General features: G+C 36.8%; 1 long non-coding RNA gene across 1 annotated transcript in view; it reads left to right on the top strand.

Annotated features, from left to right (window-relative positions):
- The window catches only part of LOC135201868 (uncharacterized), a 95,194-nt gene that overhangs the window by 48,757 nt on the left and 32,732 nt on the right, over window positions 1–13,705 (top strand). Inside the window, exon 2 of the long non-coding RNA XR_010311624.1 lies at window positions 7,869–7,930. This is a non-coding gene — a long non-coding RNA (uncharacterized LOC135201868). The remainder of the gene's footprint in view (window positions 1–7,868; window positions 7,931–13,705) is intronic.

The following is a 13,705-nucleotide window of genomic DNA, read 5'->3' as shown; positions in this document are numbered from 1 at the left end:
CTTTTCTAATACTGTTTATTAGTTTTTTATGTTTATTGTTATTCTGTTTAATATTATTACTGAATTATAGTAGGCTTATTTTACAACTACATGCTAAGACTAAGTTAATATAACCCTAATGCCAGGTACCGCAATGTTTTCTTGATTTTCAAAATTCCCCAATTTTTTTTTTTTTTTTTTTTTTTTGTCAGCCCACCATTGCCTCCGAAAAATGTTAAATTACCTCAGTTTTGGGAACCACTTGCCTCACAGGGTAGTTGGTAATAATAATAATAAAACTAATAATAATAATAATAATTATAATAATATTATAATAATTAATAATAATAATATTATAATAATTATAATAATTATAATAATAATTATAATAAGTAATATAATAATAATTATAATAATAATTCATAATTATAATAATTATAATAATTATAATAATAATAATTAATTATAATAATTATAATTAATAATATTATAATAATAATATTAATAATAATAATAATAATAATATTAATAATAACTAATATTAATAATAATAATAATTAATAATAATAATTAATAATAATAATATTAATAATAATAATAATTAATAATAATAATAATAATAATAATAACTAATAATAATTAAGAATAATAATAAAATAATAATAATAATAATTAATAATAATAATAATAATTAATAATAATAATAATAATAATAATAATAAAATTAATAATAATAATAATAATTAATAATAATAATAATAATTAATAATAATAATAATAATTAATAATAATAATAATAATTAATAATAATAATAATAATTAATAATAATAATAATAATTAATAATAATAATAATAATTAATCAATAATAATAATAATTAATAATAATAATAATAATCTAATAATAATAATTAATAATAATTAATAATGGCGCCGTGGAGGAGTTGGTTAGGTCTTCAATAGAACTTAAGTCAAGTTAAGCAACATTGGGGCTGGTCAGTCGTTGGATGGGTGACCGCTCTCCTCGGCGTTGATTCCTTGGGAAAGGATCTTTACCATAATTTCCTCAGTCTACTCAGCTGTAAATGAGTACCTATCCCTGATGGGTAAGGTCCAGCTATGGGGTTAAATAGCAAAACTCAGCAATGATGGAAAGAAATGAAGGAATAAACGACAACGACGTAAATGGAACCTCTGGCAACAGAGGAGCTTCGTTCCGGCAACCAGGATATTCAACCCAACTTGAAGGGGAAGACGGTTCAGGTACTTGGAGGTTCGTCAATCCAGCAACTGAATCACCACAACGAGAAAGTAATCAACAGCCTGAGATTGGAGCTACAGAGGCAAAAAGGAAGAAATGGACAAGAGAAGAAAATAAGGAAATATGGAAATGCTACATCGGAAGCTGCAACTACTGTCGTTTCTTTTATTGTACCTCTGTCCATTTTCTCTTTCGTCTATCTTCCTCTCCAACCTCTCGCAGCAATTGTTTCATAATGCAACTGCGAGGTTTTCTTCCTGTTACACCTTTTCTACCTATCACTCTCAATCTCCGTTTCAGCGCTGAATGGCCTTAGTTGCCCCAGTGCTTGGCGTAATGCCAGAAATCTATATAAATCAAAATCAAGATCAAATCTCTCTCTCTCTCTCTCTCTCTCTCTCTCTCTCTCTCTCTCTCTCTCTCTCTCTCTCTCTCTCTCTCTCTCTCCAAGCCACCTGTCATAAACAAGGCTGTTTTATTCCTTGTGCCAAAGTTTCTATTAGAGAGTGACCATTAGATTGTCTAGACTGCAATTTAAACACTAGAGATATTTCCTTTTATTTATTCAATAAATAAAAGGGAAGTCACGTAAAGCCGTTGGTCCCGTTGCTGAATAACCACTGGTTCCATGCAACGTAAAAACACCATACAAACAAACAATAAATAAAAGAAAATCTCTTTATCTCTTTTTAATACTGTTTATTATAGTTTTTTATGTTTATTGTTATTTCTGTTTAATATTATTACTGAATTATAGTAGGCTTATTTTACAACTACATGCTAAGACTAAGTTAATATAACCCTAATGCCAGGTACCGCAATGTTATCTTGATTTTCAAAATTCCCCAATTTTTTTTTTTTTTTTTTGTCAGCCCACCATTGCCTCCGAAAAATTGTTAAATTACCTCCAGTTTGGGAACCACTGCTCTACAGGGTAGTGGTAATAATAATAATAATAATATAATAATAATAATAATATAATAATAATAATAATAATAATAATAATTATATCTTAATTAATAATAATTATAATAATAATATAATAATAATAATAATAATAATTATAATAATAATTATAATTATAATTAATAAATAATTATATAATAATTATATCTAATAATATAATAATAATAATATTAATAATAATAATAATAATAATTAATAATAATAATATTAATAATAATAATAATTAATAATAATAATAATTAATAATAATAATAATAATAATAATAATAATAATAATAATAATAATAATAATAATAATAATAATAATAATTAATACTAATAATAATAATATAATAATAATAATAATAATAATAATAATAATAATAATAATAATTAATAATAATAATAATAATAAAATAATAATAATAATAATAATAATAATTAATAATAATAATAATAATTAATAATAATAATAATAATTAATAATAATAATAATTAATAATAATAATGGCTAATGGCGCCGTGAGGAGTTGGTTAGGTCTTCAATAGACTTAAGTCAAGTTAAGCAACATTGGGGCTGGGTCAGTCGTTGGAGGGTGACCGCTCTCCTCGGCGTTGATTTCCTTGGGAAAGGATCTTTACCATAATTTCCTCAGTCTACTCAGCTGTAAATGAGTACCTATCCCTGATGGGGTAGGGTCCAGCTATGGGTTAAATAGCAAAACTCAGCAATGATGGAAAGAAATGAAGGAATAAACGACAAACGACGTAAATGGAACCTCTGGCAACAGAGGAGCTTCGTCCGGCAACCAGGTATTCAACCCAATTGAAGGGGAAGGACGGTCAGGTAACTTGGAGGTCGTCATCCAGCAACTGATCACCACAACGAAAGTAATCAACAGCCTGAGATTGGAGCTACAGAGGCAAAAAGGAAGAAATGGACAAGAGAAGAAAATAAGGAAATATGGGAAATGCTACATCGGAAGCAACCCGGACGGAGAGAGGATATAGAAGAAGATTGATCAACATCTGGAATGAGAGGAATAATAACACCCCCCAAACAGAGCAGAGGCTGGCAGACCAAGTAAGGAACATAAAGAAAAAGAACTCGGCTCTCCCCAACAGAAAGAGAAGAACTGGAAAGGAAATGTCACACGACAACGAATTACACGAAGACGAACTGAGAGACGATGCCACAGAAGACGACAGGGAGGATGAAGTATCAAACAACGACACACGAAGAAAACACCGACGAAGTAACAGAGAGGACGGAATGGGTAGAAAAGATTAGACAATGGATGGAGACAGATACAGAGAGAACAAAGATCCCCTCCATGCAAAGCCTACAACACCAAGAAATTAAGGGAGAAAACAAGTGAGGTCAATGAAAATAATGGGCCTAATAACACACCACCAGTATCACAGAAAACAAATAACTTGACATATGCAGGAGGCAAGATTAGTAGCAGAACTGATGGGGATTCGAACACCAACACCACCGTCACAACCAACCCAACAGAAACCAAAACAGCAACCTCCTTGGAAAAGGCGCCTGGAAAAAGCAAATCATGGTGATGAGATCTGACTTGAGTAAACTGAAAGAGGATGGCAGAAAAAAGGCTAATAGGCAAGAAAAAAGAAAACAAGGGAACTCAACGAGAAATACAAAGTACAAGAGAGGGGACTAAACAACACAATAGAAGATGTAAAAAACAGAGGCTTAAGGCAAAGACACAAGAATAAGGGATACCAACAGAACAAACTATTCGGAACCAACCAGAAAAGACTGTACAGCCAACTAAGAGGGGAAGACAACCAACCAGAAATTCCTGAAGCCGAACCAAGTAAGAGACTCTGGGAAAACATATGGAGCAATCCGGTATCACACAACAAACATGCAACATGGCTCCAGGAAGTCAAGGAAGAAGAAAAGAGGGAGAATAAAACAAATTCACAGAGATCACGACAGGGACCACAGTCAGACACCAACTAAAAGAAAATGGCCAAACTGGAAAACCCCAGGTCCCGATGAAGTCCATGGATACTGGCTCAAAACTTCAAGGCCCTACACCCACGAATAGCAGAACAACTCCAGCATTGTATCTCAAATCACCAAGCACCGAAATGGATGACCACAGGAAGAACATCCTTAGTACAAAAGGACAAGAGTAAGGGAAATATAGCCAGTAACTACAGGCCTATCACCTGCTACCAATAATGTGGAAGTTACTAAACAGGTATCATCAGTGAAAGGCTATACAACTACCTAGAGGAGACAAACACCATCCCCTACCAACAGAAAGGCTGCAGAAGGAAGTGTAGGGCACAAAAGACCAGCTCCTGATAGACAAAATGGTAATGAAAAACAGTAGGAGAAGGAAAACCAAACCTAAGCATGGCATGGATAGACTATAAGAAAGCCTTCGACATGATACCACCACATGGCTAATAGAATGCCTGAAAATATATGGGGCAGAGGAAAAACTACCATCAGCTTCCTCAAAAATACAATCGCGCAACTGGAATACAATACTTACAAGCTCTGGAATAAGACTAGCAGAGGTTAATATCAGGAGAGGGATCTTCCAGGGCGACTCACTGTCCCCACTACTCTTCGTAGTAGCCATGATTCCCATGACAAAAGTACTACAGAAGATGGATGCCGGTACCAACTCAAGAAAAGAGGCAACAAAATCAACCATCTGATGTTCATGGACGACATCAAGCTGTATGGTAAGAGCATCAAGGAAATAGATACCCTAATCCAGGACTGTAAGGATTGTATCTGGGGACATCAGAATGGAGTTGGAATAGAAAAATGCGCCTTAGTCAACATCAAAAAGGCAAAGTAACGAGAACTGAAGGGATAAAGCTACCAGATGGGAGCAACATCAAACACATAGATGAGACAGGATACAAATACCTGGGAATAATGGAAGGAGGAGATATAAAACACCAAGAGATGAAGGACACGATCAGGAAAGAATATATGCAGAGACTCAAGGCGATACTCAAGTCAAAACTCAACGCCGGAAATATGATAAAAGCCATAAACACATGGGCAGTGCCAGTAATCAGATACAGCGCAGGAATAGTGGAATGGACGAAGGCAGAACTCCGCAGCATAGATCAGAAAACCAGGAAACAAATGACAATACACAAAGCACTACACCCAAGAGCAAATACGGACAGACTATACATAACACGAAAGGAAGGAGGGAGAGGACTACTAAGTATAGGGACTGCGTCAACATTGAAAAACAGAGCACTGGGGGCAATATCTGAAAACCAGTGAAGACGAGTGGCTAAAGAGTGCATGGGAAGAAGGACTAATAAAAGTAGACGAAGACCCAGAAATATACAGAGACAGGAGAAAGACAGAAAGAACAGAGGACTGGCACAACAAACCAATGCACGGACAATACATGAGACAGACTAAAGAACTAGCCAGCGATGACAATTGGCAATGGCTACAGAGGGGAGAGGTAAAGAAGGAAACTGAAGGAATGATAACAGCGGCCAACAAGATCAGGCCCTAAGAACCCAGATATGTTCAAAGTACGATAGACGGAAATAACATCTCTCCCATATGTAGGAAGTGCAATACGAAAAATGAAACCATAAACCACATAGCAAGTGAATGCCCGGCACTTGCACAGAACCAGTACAAAAAGAGGCATGATTCAGTGGCAAAAGCCCTCCACTGGAGCCTGTGCAAGAAACATCAGCTACCTTGCAGTAATAAGTGGTACGAGCACCAACCTGAGGGAGTGATAGAAAACGATCAGGCAAAGATCCCTCTGGGACTATGGTTATCAGAACGGATAGGGTGATACGTTGCAAATAGACCAGACGTGACGTTGATTGACAAAGTCAAGAAGAAAGTATCACTCATTGAATGTCGCAATATACCATGGGACACCAGAGTTGAAGAGAAAGAGAGGGAAAAAATTGATAAGTATCAAGATCTGAAAATAGAAATAAGAAGGATATGGGATATGCCAGTGGAAATCGTACCCAATCATAGGAGCACTAGGCACACGATCCCAAGATCCCTGAAAAGGAATCTAGAAAAACTAGAGGCTGAAGTAGCTCCAGGTCTCATGCAGAAGAGTGTGATCCTAGAAACGGCACACATAGTAAGAAAAGTGATGGACTCCTAAGGAGGCAGGATGCAACCCGGAACCCCACACTATAAATACCACCCAGTCGAATTGGAGGACTGTGATAGAGAAAAAAAAAAAAATAATAATAATAATAAAGTTGCCAGAGACAACAAGTTACCCCTTGACTGCATTGCTTCAACTAAGTATTGATTTTACAATTGTATCCAAAGACTTCCGCTTTCATTGATATGGGGATGTAAGTCCGTGAGTTGAAGCGGGGATTGGGTGTCCAGTGAAAGGGTGATTTAATGACGAGTATTTGAAATAAGGTTCTTGAATATTTATTTTTTTTGAGAAACCATAATCACCAGATCGAATGCGTTTATGGAGCAAATAACGCAAATGCCAGTGTGTAAGTTTGTGTGTTGGACTTTGCAGAGTATATATGCAGAGTATAAATGTTTGCATATGGCTGTAGTGACTGCTATTTTCATTGACAATGAATGACACTTATCAGTGTCGTTAGTCATTACTCAGTTAGCACACGTTATGCTGCTGCCTATTTCGTAAAAAAGTACGACCGTTTTTGAGTCATTTTTAAGTTGAATCGCTCATATATCAAATACATTGTGTCACCCTTACTTTTATTGTTTAAGAGTCTGTGTTAGTTAAATGAGGAATTTTGTTTAGCAGGTTTTTTTTTTCGTTAGTTTTCTGCCCGTCCGCATGCAGATCTAAAAAAACCTCTGAGAGTAGTGGTCTGCAAATTGGTATTTTGATCATCCACCCTCCAATCATCTAACGTACCAAATTGCAACCCTCTGATCTCAGTAGTGTTTGTTTTATTTAAGGTTAAAGTCAACCATGGCTCGTGCATCTGGCAGCCATGGGGCGCACCCTCACTCTACCGTATCTGGTGAGGAACTGGAGAACTTCTGCGCATTTTTTACTTGCTTGTTATTATACATAGAAAATATAGGTAATGCATTTTATGTAACTGAAATACTTATAGTCCCTCTGACGACGGAGCTAGAAGACGACGTTACTGTTTCCACCTCCTCCTGTGTGTCATGAGAACGGATGAACGTATTTAGTAGATATTAGTGAAGCTTTGGCTATATGTTGTCTTAGAAACGATTTTTACAATTAATAATTAAGGGGATTTGCTAGTAATTTAGTGATTTGTTGTCATATTTTCTATTTTGGCTCGAAGGTTGAATTGTAGAGGTCTCTAGGTATCTATCACAGAAGGTATGGGAAATTGTGTGTCTATATGCCTTTATGAAACATTCAAAGCTCCTTATTGTACAAGGTAAAATCTGGAGGTTAGGCCGATATTCACATAGGTCTTTTCGTGGTCATTATTGGAACCATTTAAAATACTTTGTTTTTCGTCTCAGAGAATTTATATATATATATATATATATATATATATATATATATATATATATATATATATATATATATTAACGGTAACGGGAAAATTTCGCCCTTACAATTTTGTGTGAATAGTTGATCTTGTCATATTTCGAACCATTTAAGCTTATGAAATTTATATACTCTCTTTTTTTTTCGTAGGTATGGTTGCAGTTCTGAACAACAGCCCGTACCTCCAGTGGAATGAGAGAATCATTTGTAAGGTAAGAATCTGAAATTTTTTTTTCTCTCCTCTTTCTCTCATGTGAATTTATAGCGAGTATCACAGATCACAGGAAGGTGAAGGTCGGGTCCCTGATCCAGAAAGCGCATGTGATTGGTTGCCCCCCCCCCCCCCCTCTCTCTCTCTCTCTCTCTCTCTCTCTACTTCTCTCTCTCTCTCTCTCTCTCACTCAGTGATAATCGTTGATTTCATTAATTAGGTTAGCCGGGAAAGGGGGAATGAATTTGTCCTTTAAACATTCTATCGCCTCCCGCCTCCCTCCACACACACACACACACACACACACACACACACACACACACACACACACTCACTCACTTAATTTCCAACTACTTGATTATCACTATCGAATGCAACTAACTTGTTTAGGTCCCTGAAGGTGTGCCGATCCAACCCCTTTCCTCCCATACACATATTGAAAGCTACTTTTCTCTAGGATTTAGAGCCCAGCTGAACATGGCTTCCCAAAAAGGAGTCTCGCTCGTGCAAGACAATTCTCAGATGTGACAAAGTCGCCTCGCAAAAAGTAGTAGGTCTAATTACTGAGAAACACAGGGGATTCAGCTCGCAAAAAGAAGTAGGTCTAATTACTGAGAAACACAGGGGATTCAGCTCACAAAAAGAAGTAGGTCTAATGACTCAGAAACACAGTGGATTCAGCTCGCAAAAAGAAGTAGGTCTAATTACTGAGAAACACAGAAAATTCAGCTCGCAAAAAGAAGTAGGTCTAATTACTGAGAAACACAGAAGATTCAGCTCGCTAAAGGAAGTAGGTCTAATTACTGAGAAACACAGAAGATTCAGCTCGCAAAAAGAAGTAGGTCTAATTACTGAGAAACACAGGGGATTCAGCTCACAAAAAGAAGTAGGTCTAATGACTGAGAAACACAGGGGATTCAGCTCGCAAAAAGAAGTAGGTCGGAATTACTGAGAAACACAGAGATTCAGCTCGCTAAAAAGGAAGTAGGTCTAATTACTGAGAAACACAGGGGATTCAGCTCACAAAAAGAAGTAGGTCTAATTACTGAGAAACACAGGGGATTCAGCTCACAAAAAGAAGTAGGTCTAATTACTGAGAAACACAGGGGAGGATTCTAGGATCGTGCAAAAAGAAGTAGGTCTAATTACTGAGAAACACAGGGGAAGATTCAGCTCGCAAAAAGAAGTAGGTTCTAATTACTGAGAAACACAGGGGATTCAGCTCGACAAAAAGAAGTAGGTCTAAAAATTACTGAGAAACAGGGGACAGGGGATGCAGCTCGCTAAAGAAGTAGGTCTAATTACTGAGAAACACAGGGGAAGATCAGCTCGCAAAAAGAGTAAAAAGTCTAATTACTGAGAAACACAGAATGCAGCTTGCTAAAAAAGAAGTAGGTCTAATTACTGAGAAACACAGAAGATTCAGCTCTAGGAAGTAGGTCTAATTATGAGAAACACAGGGAAATTAGCTGTCAAAAAGAAGTAGGTCTAATTATGAAAAAGGGGACACAAAAATGGAAGAAACACAGGGGATTCAAGCTCGCAAAAAGAAGTAGGTCTAATTACTGAGAAACACAGGGATTCAGCTCGCAAAAAGTAAGTGGTCTAATTACTGAGAAACACAGGGGTTTCAGCTCGCAAAAAGAAGTAGGTCTAATTACTGAGAAACACAGAAGATTCAGCTCGCAAAAAGAAGTAGGTCTAATTACTGAGAAACACAGAAGATTCAGCTCACAAAAAGAAGTAGGTCTAATTACTGAGAAACACAAGGGATTCAGCTCGCAAAAAAGAAGTAAGGTAATACTGAGAAACACAGGGGATTCAGCTCACAAAAAAGAAGTAGGTCAATTATGAGAAACAGGGGATTTCAGCTCACAAAAAGAAGTAGGGGGTCTAATTATGAGAAAAACCCAGAAGATTCAGCTCGCAAAAAGAAGTAGGTCTAATTACTGAGAAACACAGGCGATTCAGCTCGCAAAAAGAAGTAGGTCTAATTACTGAGAAACACAGAAGATTCAGCTCGCTAAAGGAAGTAGGTCTAATTACTGAGAAACACAGGGGATTCAGCTCACAAAAAGAAGCAGGTCTAATTACTGAGAAACACAGGGGATTCAGCTCGCAAAAAGAAGCAGGTCTAATTACTGAGAAACACAGGGGATTCAGCTCGCAAAAAGAAGTAGGTCTAATTACTGAGAAACACAGGGGATTCAGCTCGCAAAAAGAAGTAGGTCTAATTACTGAGAAACACAGGGGATTCAGCTCGCAAAAAGAAGTAGGTCTAATTACTGAGAAACACAGGGGATTCAGCTCGCAAAAAGAAGTAGGTCTAATTACTGAGAAACACAGGGGATTCAGCTCGCAAAAAGAAGTAGGTCTAATTACTGAGAAACACAGGGGATTCAGCTCGCAAAAAGAAGTAGGTCTAATGACTGAGAAACACAGAAGATTCAGCTCGCAAAAAGAAGTAGGTCTAATGACTGAGAAACACTGAAGATTCAGCTCGCAAAAAGAAGTAGGTCTAATGACTGAGAAACACAGAAGATTCAGCTCGCTAAAGGAAGTAGGTCTAATGACTGAGAAACACAGTGGATTCAGATGTCTAAACTAGCAGTCCGTTCTAGGGAATTAGTGCCGCGGTGCACCTCACGTAGTACATTTTAATCATTATGGAGGTGTTGGTAATGCCCCCTTGGCCCTTAACTATACTTTATATATATATATATATATATATATATATATATATATATTATATATATATATATATATATATATATATATATATATATATATATATATATATATATATATATATATATATATATATATATATATATAAACTTAATCTCATTTCCTTGATTACCATGCTGTACAATCACTCCAACGCCTATGTTCGCTGTCTTAAGCGCCACATTAATAAACTAGCACTCTAGCAGCCATCAAGGTTGAGCCTGGTGTGTACGGCGAGGACGAGTGGATACCTCCAAGAAAGCTTACCTGTTCACTTCCAAACCAAAATTAAGTGAGGGCCATATTCTTTTAAAAATTCGTCAGAATCCTCAATTTTATTTATTTATTTTTATTTATTTATTTATATTTTTTCGTGAGTCTCGTGACAGTTTGCAAAAACATACTAAACAAAGAACATAACCTCCTTGATGGTTGGTTGTTCGTCGTAAAGCTTTATTAAGTCCGTCAAGATTATAGTATATACTACCCCTTCCCCCCATAAGAGAAAGGTGCTCCATACTAAGGCGACTAAATCTCATACAGATATCTAAAGGAGGAGCTCGCAAACGCTCCTGTGTCATCGAAGAATCACACCCGGACTCCTAGAAACAAACTAAGCTAGGTTCTTCATTTGTGCCTTTCTGCGCAGTAATATTTTTTTAAGACGAAACGATGATAGATTGGAGTTGTTCAATTTCCACATTATCAATCATCATTTTGAAGGGTTACAAAATAAAGACCGGAAGGCCATTAAAACGAACCAAGTTTCCTCTCACTCTAATAGCATCATCACACTAGGCCAAGCAGGCCTCAGAATGCGCTTAAAAGTTATCTGAATATGGAAGCGTATGGCAAGAATGCTCTGTGAATGGAGCAATGGATAGATGTGACAAGGGGAAAGAACACATCCAATAGGAACACCTGAAATGACATGGTAGGGGAAAGAACAGATCCTTTAAGAACGCTTCTGTAGGTTGCAATGGACTACACTAGTCCAACAAAACTATGGTAGTGGATGAACCCATTAGTAAGGATTTTTGGTGAACAAGTCCTTATGCCAGACTATTTCGAAAGCCTTTGCAGTTCCAGTATCGTTGTTGTGATATTCTCTAAAAGTTCTTGAGAGATGATGACTAGATATGGTAAGGTTAGGATGGCTAATGAATATTACAGGTTTTAATAGTTGAAGATATTTGAAGATTTGACGCAGGTATGAATTTATTGCTAGTTGGTGTATGAAAGTTTTTCCCATTTATGCAAGACCGTGCAGTTGGCATTTTCTTTAAACATTTTCATCGTTATCCCGTTATTAAAAGCGTTTTCGTGTAAATTTCTTTATTTGTGAATGGTGACGAGTTTTGATTTAGGCCTATCATTATTTTATATTTTAGTTAAATTTAGTTCATTTAAGTGACTTCTACATTAATGAGTAGAGTAGTGGAAATTCCCACCTCGTCTTGCGACCAAGATGCGTTGCCAACTTTTTGTTGGGTCTGGCGGGAGATGAGTGAGTGAGTTTGGTGGGTGGTGGTTCTCTGGTAAGAGCCTGCATGACATCACGCCTGACATCTCAGCTGAGAATAAGTGTTATCCTCTCTCTCTCTCTCTCTCTCTCTCTCTCTCTCTCTCTCTCTCTCTCTCTCTCGTTCATGTTAATATTGTTTTAAAATATGGATGATTACCAACTCATTTCTGGATTGCGTAATGGACGTTGACTTACGATCCTCAGTGTAATTTCTTGCTGTACCGTATCTTATTTTCCCGAGGCGTTTCGTGACCATGTAAACTAATTTGAACAAAGCCTTACTGTGTAAGGAAAATGCAACCAGTATATTTTAAGATCTTGATAGGACATTGTCTGTTGTGTTTGGTTCCTGCACGGGCCAACAGGGATGAATTTGAAAGCCTTCAAGCAACGGAACTTTGAATGTCTTTGGTTACATTTGACCGTTACAGTTGAGTGAATGTCCCAAGCAGTTGCATGATGCATGATTGCGCTCCTAAGGACATATGGCTCCTTTCAAATACTTGATATTGATAAGACAAATCTATATCTTTGGTCACTCTGGAAATACTTTGGGTTGGGTTTGTTGTTGAAGATGTATATGCTTGTTTCAACTAACTGTCATTCAACTTAATGAAGTGTCATAGGGTGTTTTATTATATGTAGTGTGTCATTTTTTTAAGGGGAGTCAAACAAAGACAGTAATATATTATTACTTGTTTCTTATTGCCTGTATATCAGTGTGCGCGTACGTGTGTCTTTTTGCACCAAGGACTAGTTTAGAAAGGAAGCTGATTATGATCCATGTGGATGATATTCTGAAGCACGTGTTGCCATGGTATTGATGTTTGAATATGCCTCATATTGACTTGAAACTTAATATCCAGTGCGGGGGTACTAGGTAGGGTAGGGTTGGGGGGAGGGGGGGGGTGTTGCCGGGAAGGATGAGAACGAGTGGCTAAAATTAACTTACACTGGGCCAAGGTAAACCCAGATGATTCTCTCTCTCTCTCTCTCTCTCTCTCTCTCTCTCTCTCTCTCTGCCCATCACCGCATCACTGTAACTCTTTACCCCGGGGGCATCCCCCCCCCCCCTCCCTCTGCTGTTGATGCTTCGGCTGCTCTTGATTATTGAAGGCTTGGAAAAGGAGGTTGGCTTCGTGCGTGGAATATCTGGTAAATGCTGCAAGAGAAGAGAGAGAGAGAGAGAGAGAGAGAGAGAGAGAGAGAGAGAGAGAGGGGGGGGGGGGGGGGGGGGGTTAAATTTTGTTTCATTTTGTATCGACTGTCATTCATTACTAGTTGAATTTTCGTAGTATTAAGATTTTCTTTTTAGGCTAGTATTTTACTTTAGTGTGTATATCTTTTTAGGTATATATATATATATATATATATATATATATATATATATATATATATAATATGTGTGTGTGTTTGTGCACATGTATGAGGTGTGTGTATATATGCGTATGTATTTGTATATGCCTTCTCTCATTATTAGGGAAGATAGAAGCATGGGTCTCTCTCTCTCTCTCTCTCTCTCTC

Source organism: Macrobrachium nipponense, chromosome 28 (genome assembly GCF_015104395.2).
Source record: "Macrobrachium nipponense isolate FS-2020 chromosome 28, ASM1510439v2, whole genome shotgun sequence".
In the NCBI taxonomy this organism is placed as follows: Eukaryota; Metazoa; Arthropoda; class Malacostraca; order Decapoda; family Palaemonidae; genus Macrobrachium; species Macrobrachium nipponense.
Note: the sequence above shows the minus strand (reverse complement) of the source record. Positions and strands in the feature narration are given on the sequence as shown.